At 41.8% G+C, this 16,472-nt stretch overlaps 1 protein-coding gene across 16 annotated transcripts in view; it reads right to left on the reverse strand.

The window, feature by feature from the left end:
* PAM (peptidylglycine alpha-amidating monooxygenase) overlaps positions 1-15,014 on the reverse strand; it is a 123,278-nt gene extending 108,264 nt beyond the window's left edge. For 13 of the 16 annotated variants that reach the window (XM_032675225.1, XM_032675224.1, XM_032675223.1 and 10 more), the window contains exon 1: positions 14,893-15,000. The gene's annotated coding sequence lies outside the window, so the exon portion shown is untranslated. Of the gene's footprint in view, positions 1-14,892 lie in introns of all 16 variants that reach the window. The other 3 variants (XM_032675213.1, XM_032675222.1, XM_032675220.1) reach the window with 3 other exon arrangements.
* Between the last annotated feature and the right edge of the window lie 1,458 nt (positions 15,015-16,472).

The raw sequence follows: 16,472 nt of genomic DNA on the forward strand, positions 1-16,472 counted from the left end.
AGAAACATGAACCCTGAGACACTTTCATATTGTATTTCACAGTGAATACAAATTCTTCAGGAAGCACTTATGTATAGCAAGTTTATCATTTATAGGCTATTTTGTACGAATATGTCCACTAAATTGATAGTCAAAGCAGAATCTCAATAAAGGAGGTAAAATAGTGTAACTAAATAATGAGTACACTATTTATAGCAGCAAAAAACAGCAAATTGCCTGAAGAAGACAGGAAACTGCTCTTATGCAAATAAATATAGTTGGGTTTCAGATGAATGAAATCAGCAATCCTTTCAGTTTGCACGTTATTTTCAGCAAACACTTCAGCTTCATATTAGGAAAGTCCCATATGTGCAATATTTTATACAAACTGTCTTCAACACTTTGACATTGCTTCTGTATGCGTAAAAAAAATACTTAGTTTGCAGTTTCTGAAGCTTCTTTTTTTAGTCTTTTTGTTGTTGTTGTTGTTGTTAAAGCTTATTTTCCAGTGTGAATTCATTTTAAAACCCTCTTGATACCACCTCAATTCTTTTACTCCTCACTGTCTTATGGGATCCTGGAAAAAGCAAAGTTGTTAGGCTACGAAGCTCTAAGTGTTGGGTCTCCTGAAACTAGGAAAATCAAGGGTATGTGCTTGGCCAAGGCCAGCTGCTCAATTCGCATTGTTAGACTCTAACAGGAGATACTACAGAATGCTGAGAACCTCACCTACAGAAAGGTGCATGCAAAAACAACTCTCTCTGGAGATGTGATGTGGCAGATGTAAAAGCCCCAGTGTACATTTTCTAAGATGCCTGAGCAACAGTGTTGACTTGCGAGCACTTTCTTAATATTGCTACACTATGCTCAAGCTTTATTTCACTTTATCTAAGAGCTCTAACACTAGTATTGCTGGTCTTACACTGGTAATGTATTTTTTCCAAGTTTCACTTCATGTAATTCAAGTATCAGAGATGGCAATAAAGGAAGTACTTGCACTGAAAATTGACTTCCCTAAAGAGACGAGATATTCCAGGCCTGTTAGATCCATTTCCTACCCAGTCACAGTTCTGGATCTAGGGCAAGAGCATTTGAAAAATAAATTAAACCAAGGAGTGTGAAGGAGATGGGACATGTGACAACAACAAAACCAGTTAGTGATAGAAACTACTCTGAAACAAGTAAAAAGTATCAAAAAAACTAAGTATTTGTGTAGAGCATGAAGATTTAACTATTGTACTAAGATACTTTTTAAACAGAACCTAGAGACTGAGTGACACAGTTCTCTTGGGACATGCTTCATTTAAAGCCCTGATACTCATTTAAATCACATTAACTTAAAGTTCACACAATCTTGATGAAATACCTGCTCATAACTTGTCACCAGACCTCCCAACTACAGAGCACTCTAAATCTACAGTAATGGGCTCATCTCCAAGTATTGTACAGCTCACAAGTTTTATATTGACAGCAGCACAATGAAACCTTTTTTTTAAAGTATGAGGCTATAACCAATAAAGCCAAAGATTAGTTACATAGAAATAAGTATTTATATTGAGACTCTTAAATGGAAGTAACAAAAAAAGTTAATGCTTTAGTCATTTTCCTGAAGCTCAAGGTTGCAAAATGGAATAAAACATTCATATAACAAATCCACTGAGAATACTAGCAAGTTTTTTACTACTTTATTATATAAAAAGTGATAGAACTGCTGCTAGAAGCTAAGTATTTACTCGTAAGCAGCAAGAACAGGATAAGGACAAATCTCAGTAAAAGCCAGAGTATAGCTTTGGAAGACCAACAAAGCAAACATCTCCACAGATCAAAGATCCTCCCCTATGATCAAGCAGTAGTCTGAGACTAAGCACACACATTTAAGAGAAGCTATGTCAGTTCAAAGCAAAATTTCTAAAACGGATTGTTTCATGCTTACAATTAATTTCTGATCCAGTAGCTACTGCAAAAAATAGTCACAAGTAATCAACTGAACAGACAACTTCTTGCTACATTAGCTAACCATGAAATACCTTTTCCAGCAGGAAGAAGGATGGTAAAGAAACACAACAATATCAAAACAAGTAATTACTACAATGCACACACAAGACTCATAAAGTTATCACAACAGTAGAAGTATAATCCAGCAAGTTGATATGACTTTTGTAAGCAGCCAAAAAAACATTTCCAATTCTCTAACACATCACTAGCTTTGAAGACTATCAAAAAATATAAAATGGAAAAAAAATCCTAAAGTATGCAATTTTATTTCCAGTCTGATTAGATTCAAAAGCTAGCTAAGGCAAGCAAAGGACTGATCAACAATTCACTACACACGCCCATAATTTCCATTCATATGTATCATGACAGCAACAAAAGCATACAAATCAATCTGGTAATATAGCTAACAGATAATTCTGGTAATATAGATAGCAGATATCTGGTAATATAGATAACAGATAGATAATACATTATCACCCTCACACATCCTTAGGAATAATATCACACAACACAGAGTACTGTTAAAAGATCAACCTCCAAATAAGAAATGAATTTTGAAGACCACATAAAAACAGTAAAGCATGTCTAAAGGCAGGTATGAAAATATTTATTCTTTGTCACAAGCAAAAAAGAAGATTTGGTAGCTTTTTACTTTGTTCAATTTAATTTCTTCTGAAGATGAAATGGATCACATCAGATGAAAGCAGTTAAAAAGAAGTAATGTGCACTCGATATCCCGTGGGAGTTAAAAAGCCACTGTCAAACTTTTCAGTACAGGCCACTGCTGCAAGACAATCTGCCAGTGTGCCCCACACCAATCTGTGCTACATACCAGTGGGTATTATGAAAGAGATATCCCTCCTGCTTGTCAGATGCAGATATGTTGTGTACACTCCCTAGATACATCCTCTGCAACGGAAAACAGCTACACAAAAAGAAATGGTTTTAGTTTTACTAAATGTTTTTAGAAAAAGCTTTCAAGATAACAGGAGTCAAATATCTTCTAGGGTTCATATTATCACTGTAGGAAAATTGGTTACAATTCCTGCTAATTTGGAGCCTCCCTCAAAATGGGTTGTCTTCAAAAGGTACAGGCTGCCCAGAAGCCACACAGGGATCATCCAGATCACTACAACTATCAGAGGCTGGAGTCATTCAGAAAGCCATTCAGCAGCCCCATCTGGACAGTGAAAATGCCTGACAGCTCCCAGAGAATGACGGTTGGTTCTGACTGCCTTACACAGAGATGCAGTGCCCATTGTTATCATTTTGACCCAGCAAGCTGTATCTGAAGAGGTATCATCCTGCATGGGATCCAATGAAAGCTTTCTCTGGCATTCCAGCTGCTAATGAACCACAGCAGCAATCCACACAGTCACACTGGATTCAGCAATCCACTCTCACAGTACTGCCCCAGAGGTATCCACAAACAGACCCTTAGTTTGCCATGGGCTGGAAGCCCAGTGCTTGGAAGACTTCAATACTTCCCCACACTGTAAATCACTCAGCTATGTGGATGATGTTATCCGCACTGCTGGTCCCATTGAACAAGAAGTAGAAAAAGCACTAAGTAACGTCACTGGGGCAATGCAAAATCACGGTTGGGAAACTAACCCCAAGAAAATTCAGAGAACTGCCACAGAAGTAAAATGTGAAAGGATAATCTGGCAGGAATTTCACAGAATGATGCCCAAATCAGCTGAACAAACCGTACTTTATAAGGTAGAACTGCAAAGTAGAAACAGAATATTATTGGTCTTTGAGGGTTTCACAGGCAATTTATACCATCTTTGGCCCAGATATGATCATTATATAACATAATAATAAAAAAGGTCAGTTCTTTCCAGAAGAATAGAATTGCCTTTGAATAAGCCAACAAGAATTTTGAGCTTGAAACCCTGGTATCTGATGACCAAGTGGCTTATTGGAGTCTCTGGCAGCATGAAGATGGGTGGCTGTGGTAGGTTGACCTTGGCTGGACACCAGATACCCTACCAGCCGTTCTATCACTCCCCTTCCCAGTCAGACAGGGGAGAGAGTAAGGTGGAAAAACAACTTGTGGGTTGGGATAAGGCACTTTATTAAAGCAGAAGCCAGGCAAAAGCTTGCACATGCAAAAGCAAAGTGAAAGACAACAAGGTTTATTCTCTATTTCCCATGATCAGCAATGTCCGGCCACTCCTGAGATACAGGGCTTTGGCACATGTAACAATTTGTCAGCAGGCAGCCATTAGACAACGAATGTCTGCCTTCCTGATCCTTGCCTTAGCTTTTATATCTGAGCTGACATCATACAGTATGGAATATCCCTTTGGTCAGTTTGGGTCAGCTGGCCTACTTGGGTCCCCTCCCAGGATCCTGCCCTCAATTGAGGAAGGAATGTTACAGTGCTGATGCTGTGCTCAGCTGTAGCCAAAACACTGGTGTGTTTTCGACACCCTTCTAACTATTAACGCAAAGCACAGCACTGTGAGGGCTACTGTGGGGAAATGAACTCTAGCTCAGCCAGACACATTACAGTGGCACATATTACTGAGCTTTTGGTTTCAGTTTGCTCCCACCATCACAAAACTACAACAGCTTTGGGCTGCTTATTCAGCCCTCACCAAAACAGAAAGAATCACCCAGGAGGCCAAGGTAAACTGACAGCACAGTTACCAGACTGACAGCAGGTACTGTGAAATGATTCCAGTCAGTAAACCAGGAAGGTGCAACAGACCAGCACTGTCAAGTGGAAACAGTACATCTCTACACTTATATCTCCCAGCCTAAACAATGGAGGAGAAAACAGCCTTAGAGGAGAAAACAGCACAAATTGTCCTGGGTAATGACAGCGGGCCTCCACCTTGGGCACAGCAGGTCCCACCACATGAGCAATTAACCCAAGAGAAGAACGGATACTTCACTGATAGGACATCAAGATACCTGAAAGAAAAACTGCAATGGAAAGCAACATCCTTTGAAATGGCTGGGCAAACTTTCCTAACCTGTCAAGGGAAGGGGGTAGCAGGCAATATGTCCAATTAATGGCTGCAGCTACGGTGCTGGAAGAACCACCAGCTTCTGAAGTCTTTTTGCTGAGCCCTGGGCAGTACATAAAGATCTCACAGTATGGGCTAGTAAATGACAAGCAGATGATTGGACAATACATGGCAAACCTCTTTAATGGTAGGATTCAGTGTGCAAAACCATTGCTTTCTGTGGCTGAGACATATAGATGCCTACACAGCACATCATGGTGAGGCAGTGCAGGAATAGAATGCTGTTGCTGATCAGTTAACTAAGGCATGTATTTCTGCAATAACCCCCAACAAGGACGTGTCAGCTGAGTGGGCTCATAAGAAGTCAAGTCATTGATAGTTGCTACCTACGAATGGGGACAAAATAACAGACGTGCCTTGCTCCAGAGAGACCATTCAAAAATGTCTTTTAAGAATAGAACGCAAGAAATCTGCTGCAACAGCCCTGGGGAAAAATAGAGCACTGAGTGGCCGCAGGCCACACCTGACAGACATTACACTGGACCTCTTCCAAAGGGCCAGGGTTTCCAATAAATACTGGTGATGGCAGATACATGTACAACTACCTGACTGTATTGCCTACTTCCATTTCCAGCCAGAAGGTCACTAAGAAAGGCCTTCACTTTTTAAGCATATGGTTAGGTATTCACACTTATGTTAAATCAAATAATGGTTGTCATTTCCAGGCGAAATGGTGCAGTTGTGGGCTGGTGAAAACCAGGTAACATGAGTTTATCATACATCCCCATCAACCTTGTGGAGCCAGTTTAGCAGAGCGTACTAATGCCTTACCAAAAAACAATTGTGAATTCTTCTACCCACCTGCCCTTTGATGGAATTGGCCAACGGTGCTGGCATGAGCATAGTAAATCTGAATAGCAGGGTGTGAGTCCAAGGTTACAGCACTTACAAACTATTGTTAGGCTACCACCAAAACAACAACATGCATCAGGTTCCTGACTGAAACTGAAAAGAGGTGTGTACCCTGGTACTGGAAGGACAATCCTGTTTACAGTGATCCCTGCCAAGATACCGGCCCAGGTGCTGGAAACTACATTCCTGATTTCAGGACACAGCCAACACTCCTTAATATGTTCTGCAACATATATTTTGCAAAAAGTTATGCTTTCCATCCATTCAGCAGAAAGCAGATGAGTGCACTCTCCCAGGAACACTAACCTGCAGTGACCCGCAGGTGACAGTGATGCTCCAAGTCACACTTGCCCAGCGCACTTCTGGGCACGATGGACACTCAGGTGAGAACTAAAAGGCCACATTTAGTGCTGGTCAACATCCAAGGACAACAGGAAAGCGAGTCTTGAAAACAGGTGCGTGGGAGAAGATCACCATGCTTTAATAACCCTTGCAGGGATTGCTTTATCTTGCCCTTGCTATGTGCTACTGACATCTTACAGAGAAATACAGATTGCTCTCATCAGTAAGAGTAACTCTCTTTCTTTCATGCAAACTGCAATGTTAAAACATCTTTGGCATGACAGTTATGAAGATCCATTCCATTCCACAAAAGAAAGACCACAATAACTCACTGCCACTACCAAGTTGTGAAACTTGTGACCTAGGGAAGATATGAAGGATAATTGTCCTGTGTGAGTAAATTATAAGGGCAATTTCTCATGGGAATTATAAGGTAATTTCACATAAATCACTACATCTTACTTCGTGTTATTAAATAATAACTTAAGCCCACTTTAGCTTTTGAGATCACATCATAAAGAAAGACATTTTCAGGCCTGCAAAGCTGTCAGCAAAAAGAGCCTCAAGCCATTTCTAGAGTTGGACCTTTACCACATTGCAGCAGGTAGACTCTGAACCCACAGATAAACTAAGCTTTCTTCTTCCCTATGAATCTCCACAAGAGCCATTTAACACACCGGTTTTGAGAATGATTATTTTAACTAAATAGACTTAATCACCCAACATGTGCATTTTACACAGTCACTCATAACATTCTCACAGATAAACTGATGAAATACAATCTAGAAAAACAGTTAGGTGGACTGGCTGACCTTCCAGGCTCAAAGAGCTGTACTGATCAGCGGCACAACTTCAACTGGAGGCCAGACACTAAAGGTGTATCCCAGGAGTCCATACTGGCTCCAGTCCTGATCAACACCTTCACCAATGACCTGGATGGCAGGGCAGAGTCCATTCTCAGCAAGTTTGCAGATGACACCAAAGTAGGAGTGTCCAATACACCAGAGGGTCATGCTGCCATCCAGAGGGACCTCAACAGTTCAGCCAAGGGAAGCACAAAGTTCTGCATCTGGAAGGGGCAATCCCATGCACTGGTACAGGCTGGGAGGCAACTAGATGGAAAACAGATTTGCAGTATAAATTAAAATCCTATATAACAAAGCTTTTGTTACATATGACACTTATGGTGTCATATGTAACAAAAGCTTTGTTATATAGGAATAGCTTCTATAAGAATAGCTAGGTTCTCTCAAATTAGGTACCACAGAAAGTTCTTCTGAAAGGACTACTCTAAATTAATGTACTCAAAATTGTGATCAAAATACATTAACACTGCTTCAATAAAAACTTCAGTAAACAAGCAGAAAGCAAAAAGTACTTTAAGTCAGGATAAAAAGGATGCTTTAAAATCCACCATAAATCCTTAATCTGTTCCATAATGAGATTGGGATTCTTAGTACCATAAAATCTGGCTCCTTAATTTGAGGTCAGGGTAAAACATGCTTGCAAAAGGAATTAAAATCAACTGAATTTAACCACTCTGAATACAAATAATCCATGGAAAACTAAAGAATATAGCATAGAAGTCTGCAATATAGCAGAGATTTAAAATGAACAATAGCTTTTTTTTCACCCCCTCTTTAATGGACTGCTCTAAACAGGCAAGGCTGACTTGATCAGCTTTCAAGTTTCTTTTCTTCACTCCTACTTTAGGGCAGATGAACGAGGTTCAGGAGAACTCTATTAAAGGAAGCTGACTTGTAAAGCAAAATAATCACTACCACTCCAGAAGAGTCCCCAAGCAATAAGCACTGTTGTTGTTATTGATAAAACACAGACTATAACCACCTTCAGTACATGAACAGGTGTAAAGGTGCAGTTTCACACAGAGTTAACTCAACTGGGAAGGGGTACAGCGAAGATTCATAAATGATTCTGTATCTGCTTGTAAAAGAAAAAGCTATGGCTTCCTGAAAAGATGACTATGAAGAAGGTAAGCACAACTATGTTGGATTATGAATGCACGTTAATGAACCTCGTAGAACAAAGCACGCGACTATTCTCAATAATTTTTAATGTAATCCTTTAAACATCTGTTAAAGACATCAGAAGTAAGAAATTACTGCAACGCAGGTTAGTTGTTTGACCCATTTCACTCTTGTCTTTCCTGTCTCCTTCTCTCTTTTACCTCACTTCACATTAGCCTGATCTTCAGTGTCACAGTCTTTCATTTCAGTTTTTTTTAGTCAATGGTTTCCTGTTCTAGTGTTCCTCCTTGTGAGCCCATCCCCAAGAGTTCACAGAATTTCTCCCTCTCCTGGTTGCACATCCCTACCAAGTCATGGTCCCAACAGCATCCACAGACACCACATTTCTCTGCACACTTGCTTGCTTCAGCAGACTGACCTTCAACTCCACTCCTCTCCGCATCAGTTCAGCTACTTCTCCTTATGCTCTTTTCTGATCTCAACTTGCAGTCCTCTTATTCTCTTCACAGCAAAGCAACATCTCAACCTTGATATGGAAGCCTTCACCACCAATATTTAATAACTTGTCAATGTTATAGGCTGTAGACCTCAGAAACTTACTGTGGGAAGCATCAGCCTTCTAAGTGTACAAGGCTGACCATCATCCTGTAGTTTAGAAATGTACTTTGGTCCTACTGCTACTTAACATCTATGTAACAATGAATTAATTAATTTGTTTCACTGGAGGTGGTTTAATAAAACTGAATCAAAGACAAAGGGAAATGGAATAGATTTTGAAGCAAAGAATAATGAGAAATAGAGAGAAATGAAAAACAGAGTGGTAGAATAAATGAAATATGAATTTACTTACATTATCTTGGCAAATTATACCATCTTTCCTTGATGAAACAGACAGAAGAGAATGCAATAAAGCTGGTCAGGGGTGGGGAGAATTCAGTATTTTTTCATCCATACTATAACATGGGAGATTATTAAACATGAGGAAACTGGATCAGAAGATGAGAAAAAAACCCCCAAACCTCAGTATGAATGGTTAAACAAAGACTACTGCAAATAGCATTGAAAAAAGAGTTAAGTGATAATTTCATTAACTGTGTTTCATAAATATAGCCTTAGTATTTGCATATCTGAACTTCCCCTGATGCAGCTTCACTCCCCTTCCCCATGTCCTATCACTGGTTCCCAGAGAGAGGAGATCAGCACCATCCCCTTCACTGCCTTCCTTGAGGAAGCTGTAGTCTGCAATGGGGTCGCACTCAGTCTTCTCTTCTCCAAGGTGAACCCAACAAGCTCCTAATTTTCCCAGTATGTAATGAAAGAAAGACAACCTGGACTGTTCAGCCCAATAACATAAGTCTAAAATTAAACATGACCGTTCTCTTCAAATCAATAGAAGTATATACAGGAAAAGAACCATGAATTAAGCTACTGACTGATACTAAACAAGAAAAAATGAGTCTATGAAGGCTGTGAATAATTCAGGTTGGAAATTAGACTGCCATTTTTGAAACAAGTCAGAAGGTTTATGTTGTGGATCATAATTTTTAAGATGAGGAATTACTTTATCATATGGATTGAAGGACATTACTTACAGGCCTGCAACAGAAAGTAAACATACAGATAATAAAAAAAATATATATGTGCGAGTGGAAGGGACAAAAGCAAAACAAATCTTCTGTAGTTTTATAGTGGTCCTCTAGGGTTAATCTAGCCCTGTGCCTAAAAAAACAATAACAAAAAAAACCCAAACAAAAAGAAAGGTTTCCCAGACCTTAAGTTCTGTGTAAACATTTCCTCATCATCTCTTTTTGTTCCCAAGTATGGAAGACTAATAATCTCTTTTTTGTACAAGTATGAAGACAGGAGATTCTGAAAACAAGTAGGCCACTTGCAACATCCAAAGCTAGTGTAAGAAGCAAACTTCTTTTTTTGTTAACTAATGTAAGCCTTGATTAACCCTACACACTGGGGACTATGACAGAGATAAATGATTTTACAACAGATAAACTTTTGAGATACCCTTCTTCTGCAGAGATTTATACAGTAAATATTGTATCAGTACACCAGGACCATGGATGTACAACAGCATGGATTAAAACACTAGAACAGTACTAAGGAGATCATCTGGAGTCATAAAATCCAAGAAAGAATATTGGTAACAGAATGGAACTGCCAGGCAGTGGTGGAGTATGAGACTGTACCACACACATGAATCAGGAAACATGATATCATTCAACATCACCTTCAGCATTGTTTGTCAAAATGGAAGATAAATGCAGCAAAGACCATGAAACATCATTACCAGTCAAGAATAACCCAAAAGACATGGTGAGAACTGGACAGCCAGCAACCCTTTCTCCCCTTGTCACTGCAAGTAATCAGACTGATGAGATCCATCTGTTCTGGTCCTCATAAATGCAGGATGCAAAAGCATGAGTATGAAAGAATGAAAGAAATCTAGAGATTATAAATACAAGTTAATGAAAATTATTTTGTTCAAAACAGAAGTCATGTTTCCGTCTATTCAATGATTCATTGAGAGCAGCTGCATTTTAAACTCCTTCATTTCATCTGGTTACACATCCTGTTTGGCTGTTGCAGAACCTTGGTATCTTAAACCAGAGCATTTGCCAAGTGACATCTGTTGCACAGAACTTAAAAACTTCACCACTGCAGCACGAACAGCCTAGGTTATCATTTATTGCCTTTCAGTTTCAGCAAAATGCATAAAACAGTTGGTTTCACTGAGTATTTTCAATAACAACAATATGTTGAAGGGCGGAGGGAAAGCAAGAAAATCCCTTGATGTAAAAAGCATGGTTAAGTGCTCACGGGGCTTGAAGTGCTGTTACAACAGAGTTCTTCCGACTAATGACTGGTGTCTTCCTTAGAAACACGCTGCCTGACCTCAGCCTACTAAATAAATCAGAAATGCTTGCTCTCTTTTGGCATCTCTTCACACACAATCTACATGTATCCTTTTAGAGGTTACTGTTAAATTCCATTCACATTCTCACAAAGAAGGAGTCTCTATGCAACTTATGTCTCTCAACAACAATAAACTCAAATATTTTAGATGCATACCTGAAAAACAGTAAGTTTCAGAAAACAGCACTAACCGTGAACTTTGCTTCCCATTCATACTACACTGCTTTTGTCAGTACTTGTTCTTTGCTCACACGGTCCCAAATTATACCTCAAAATGTTACTTGATTTTATTTTATGCTTCCAGAATTTTAACATAATCTTAACACACAAAGCCCTCCACACTTTCATTCCCACATACTTTTAATAGCAAATTTACAAAATCTCATTGAAATATTTTTAGACACAAATTATAAAGTAACCTATAGAAATTAGGATATATTGAATCAAAATATTTTTCAAGAAAAGTTTTTTCATCTTTTTGCAGGAACATGTTGAATCATTATTTCAAAATGGTTTTAGTTGATTCAACACCCTTGAGCAGTATATAAATAATACCCTGTCCTCCTTGTCTTGGCCAATTGGAAAAACTGAATTTGAGTACAGGTAAGATTGACAGGACATTAAAAAGAGTCCTTCACTTATCAGAGAGAAATGAAGGGGGTTATTCATTAAGGAGTATGTTGTAAATCCTCCCTGTCTTTCAGCAAACCTAAGTGTTTCAGTTTTATATGTTCTGACTGCCTTACAAAGGAGGAAAAAGAAAAGGAGAGGGGGAGAAAAAGAAGGGGGAAGGGGAAAAAGTGGGGAGGAGAGGTGAAAAAGAGGGGGAAGAAAAGAGAGAAAAGGAGAAAGGGAAAAAGAGAAAAAAGAATGGGAGGAGAGAGATTAAAAAGAGAGAAGGGAGAGAAGGAGAAAAAGGGAGAGGAAAAAAGGACAAAAAAGAGCAGTATCAAGCAGAGATGAAAGCAAGCTATCATGCACTAACCTACAAATATTGCATGTCTCAATGGTTCCACCTCCTTCCAAACTAGTTTTATGAAGTCAGAAAATACTTAGTTGTGCCTTGAAAAAACATACTGTATTTATTTGATGGATCCAAAGATCGATCACGTAGCATGATGAAAACAGAACTGGGGTCACTAGTTAGAGAACATCCAATGTTTCTTTCTGCCACTTTAACATTAGACTGAGCTGTGATGCCTTAAGTAGAGATCTTTTTAAAAATTATTCACAATACTTTGACTATACAGACTGTCATTCTAGACCAGATTGGTAAACCATTCTGGCAACAGTTTGCTCACATCAGCTAGCACCAGATATTGTTCTCAAAACACAAGATAACTAATATGGTATACTTGACTGGTACCACACAGAATATGGCAGACATGGTATAACCTACTCCGTGAAGTATTTAATCCTAACCGTTATAAATTGTTTTAAAGTATAAACTAACTTGTTTGGCTTCGTTTGTGATACTTTTCAAATCTTTGTTTGTACTAATAGCTGTGAGTTTGGATAATACTATTATGAGCATCCCAGCAGATTTATTCATCTCGAATATGACAAGCAATAGCAGACCTAATTAAGCGCTAAATGGAAACCTGGCAAGTTAAAAAATTCCTTTAAATAATCTTCATTTCATTGTACACACCATTGTTTTGGATCATGTAACATGGATACTTTTGTCAATCTGTAAAATGAGAACTTCAGAACAAATCCCAATCTCTTCGCTCCCTTTGAACCATGACATGTAAAATGGAAGCAATACGCTAAGAATAAATTTGTTTTCAATATGCATGCATTTTACACCACAGTTCCCTTGTATTCCCATGTAAGGAATCAAGACGAAACATCCTCTCTAACTGAACATTTTGTGGTATCAGTCACATGCAGGGAAATAACTTCCACAACAACAGATTCAATCGTATCTTGGTTTATGTGACACTCGGCAGCCCTGAAGTTCTCTCATTTGACAAGGAAGCAGATAAAGCAATAAAATGGTGGGTTTGGATTTTGGATCAGATCTCTTGAGATTACTTGGAGCTTGCCTGCACACACACCTGTGCAAGCCTCTGCCTCCATTTGTCAAGGGAAGGGCTGTGTGTTCTGCATCTGCTTTTGGCTACTTGCTGGCTCTTACCTCCTACATCTGCCATTTTCATCTGTAGCAGAGGTGGGGATCACCGTATCAAACAAACTAGCTAAGTACGTAAGGATTAAATTGAACCCCCTTTCCATTTTTTCTGCATGCACTAGTCGACAAACATACATTAGTCTTCAGAAAAGTTATTCCTAAAAACTAGCTCCTGATTTCAGATCTACAGTACAAGACACACTAGGGATTTCAGATCTGCAGCAAAAAAACAGAAATATAAACAGGAGTCTAATACGTAAGTAATTTAAAAAATCAGGTTCAGTTAAAATTTTGAGATTGAACTGTGATTTTCTGGAAGTTAGATTACATTACTGATGTTTTTAATGTGGAAACACCTGTAAAGACAGAGGAAGAGTATCCCAAATGAAAAAAGGAAACAAAAGGCCTTATTCATATCAAGTGATATATCATCAAGAGACCTGAGATATTAAAAATGCCTGTCATCTTGTAAGAAGACTTCCATTTCCACACCAAACACTCTTCCATTAATAAGTAGCTTAAAAATTCTGATTAATGCCACTGATTCCTCTTTTTTTTTTTTCTATTCCGAGCTGTAAGAACACGTATCTGCAAGCCTACAGCAGGCAGCCTGAAAACAGTCTATGGTAAAAGCCACCAACGTGTCAGTGCTGCACCCCCGTGTTTGTGTTCCTCGAGTCAATCCAAGAACCAACAGTGGCTTCACCGCTCCAAAGGGGCTTTGGGACGCACCCCTTCACGCACCAATTCCCACCGCACAGCCGCGCTCAGGCAAGCAGATACTTATCTGGTACGGTCAAAGAGTGCGCAAATCAAATTTATAAGAGAATGATACACAAAATGTATATATTTTGAAACTAATGCATCAGATCTAATAAATGAGTTTTAAAGGAAAAAAATGAGGAGCGAAGGCTTGAAAAATAAATAGACAAACAAAAAAAGCCACTCCCAAGGACTGTTGGGAACACACCACCGCAACCCGGAGCAGCTGAAGTCGAAACTAACAGAATGTCAACACTTGATCGCTTCCCATGGCCGGACACCCAGAGGTGAAGGAATGACAGCGCAAGCGAGACAGCGACAAAGTCCGGAGGGGCTCTGCCTGCCCCGCCTTCAGCCATCTCCCCACCGCCGGGATGCCCTTTCAGCCGGACCCCCGAGCGGGCACCCGCCCCGGGAAGGCACCGCGGGAAACTTGGGCGGGAGGAAGCGGAGCGCGCCGAGCTCCGGCGTCTCGGGAACGTCCGTCCCTCGCTCGGGACACAAAGCCCGGCGAGAGGAGCGGGGGTGCCCCCGGGTGCCGCGCTCCGGCGCACCCGAGGCCAGGCCGGGCGGGCCGGGGCTCCCCCTCCCGCAGCGCCGCCACAGCCGCCGCAGCCTCGCAGCCCGCCGGGACAGCGCCGGTCCCGGCAGCCGCACGGCCGCGGCGCCGGCGGTGCCCAGGAATTCTCCCAGGGGCTCCCGCGGGAGCAGCCGCGCCTCGGGCAGCGCGGGCGGAGCCGCACGTGTGCCCGGGCCGGGGCGACACCGGCAGCGGCACCGCCGCGGGGCCCGGGCGGATCGCTGCAACTCAAAGTACCCCCTCCTTCTCCTCCCGCAGCCCCTGCGTGAACGCGGCGCAGGTGGAACTCACGGGAGGAAGCCGCGCCACGCCGCCGAGTCCCAGCCGACCTGCCCCCGCGACGACGGCACCGACACGGGCACGGGCTGCGGGCACCGTGTCCGCGACCCCCCTTCCTGCCCCGCCCCAGGACCGCCCCGCGCCCGCGCCCCGCCCCGCCCCGCCCGCGCGGGGGACGCGGCGCCGCTCACGTCGGCCGCGCGCAGGGCTCGGCAGGGCCGCTGGGGGGCGCTGTGCCCGCACAGCGCGTTGAGGGGCGCGGGGACAGCGGAGAGAGGGGTCGGGATGGGCAGAGAAAAGTCTCGGGGTCCCCAGGGAAAGGGTCTCGCGGTCCCCAGGGAAAGGGTCTCGGGGTCCACCTGGGAGGTCCGAGCGGTGCAAGCCCGGCGGGTAGGGAGCAACCCTCGCCGTGCCCTGTCTCTCTGCCCTCGGGCGGGACTAGGTGGTTCCCTGTGCCGTCGCTCCCGGAGGAGCGGTCGTACCCCTCCGGCTGCGGTCAGCGAAATGATGGGAGGGCTGTGCAGACCCCTCTGTGCGGGGCGGGAGCGACCCAAGGCAGCGGGAAGCCGGAGTGAGGGATCCTAGGATCCAGGATCCGCAGACTCCGATCCTGTACTGAGAGTGGCACAAGCAGTTCCCGGTAAGGAACACGTTTGCGTTTGGAAGCTTGGGGAGCTCCAGTGCACTTGAATGAGGTGGTGTTTTAGTGGAATTCATAACATAAAATAGCAAGCTGAAGCTTGGGCATGTCTTACGATGAGCTGTGTTCCATACCCACCGCAGATGGAAACACTGCTCAGCATCTCTAGCTGAACAGGTTTGTGTGGGAGACCTTCCCGAGAGACTCATCTGCATAGGTCAGGTGGAAGAATGAGGACCCAAATCTGTATTGTTTTTAAGCATTAAAAACGGCATTGTAATGAAACATTCCTTTGGCAAGAGGGCTGTCTTAACACTTCTTCAAAATATAAAAATATAAATGATAAGGCATAATTCTGCCACCTTCAGATTAAAGTAATACCTTGTTTTATAGGTAGATCTAGCAACTTCTTTATTAAAATAAATCTGGGTAGTTGGGTCTGTGATGGGTGTTTTAGTATTTCTACAAAGGCTAGATGTCTACCAAGATAAAGCATTTTACTTATTTGCACAAAATGGAAGATGCAACATTCTTTTAAAGCCTATTAATATTTCTCAAATTAAAGCACATCAGTGGATTTTTGGTTTGTCTTGGCTGCCCAGTCCTTTTCCTTCAGAAGGTGAAAATTTGCCTTTTTTGGGGGGATATAGGCAATTAGTGATTAATGTGTCACAAAGATGCTTTCATTCTTTGATGGCAGGAAATATTAAGCTCTTTGAACAGAAATGTTGACTTACTGGCTCCAGCTGATTTGCAGAGTCCTGCCAGCATTTCTTTGTTGAGCTCTTCGTCATACCAAGCACTCACCTAATTTTGTGCCAGACTTCCCTTATATAATTGATCTGGCTCATGGAAAAGAACACTGTGATTGCAGAGGCCTGGCCTAAGAATTTCAGACCTTACCGTGAGCAAAGACATTCTGTGGTGCTTTTGTGAAATGACACTCTGATGT

Source organism: Chiroxiphia lanceolata, chromosome Z (assembly GCF_009829145.1).
Source record: "Chiroxiphia lanceolata isolate bChiLan1 chromosome Z, bChiLan1.pri, whole genome shotgun sequence".
Lineage (NCBI taxonomy): Eukaryota > Metazoa > Chordata > Aves > Passeriformes > Pipridae > Chiroxiphia > Chiroxiphia lanceolata.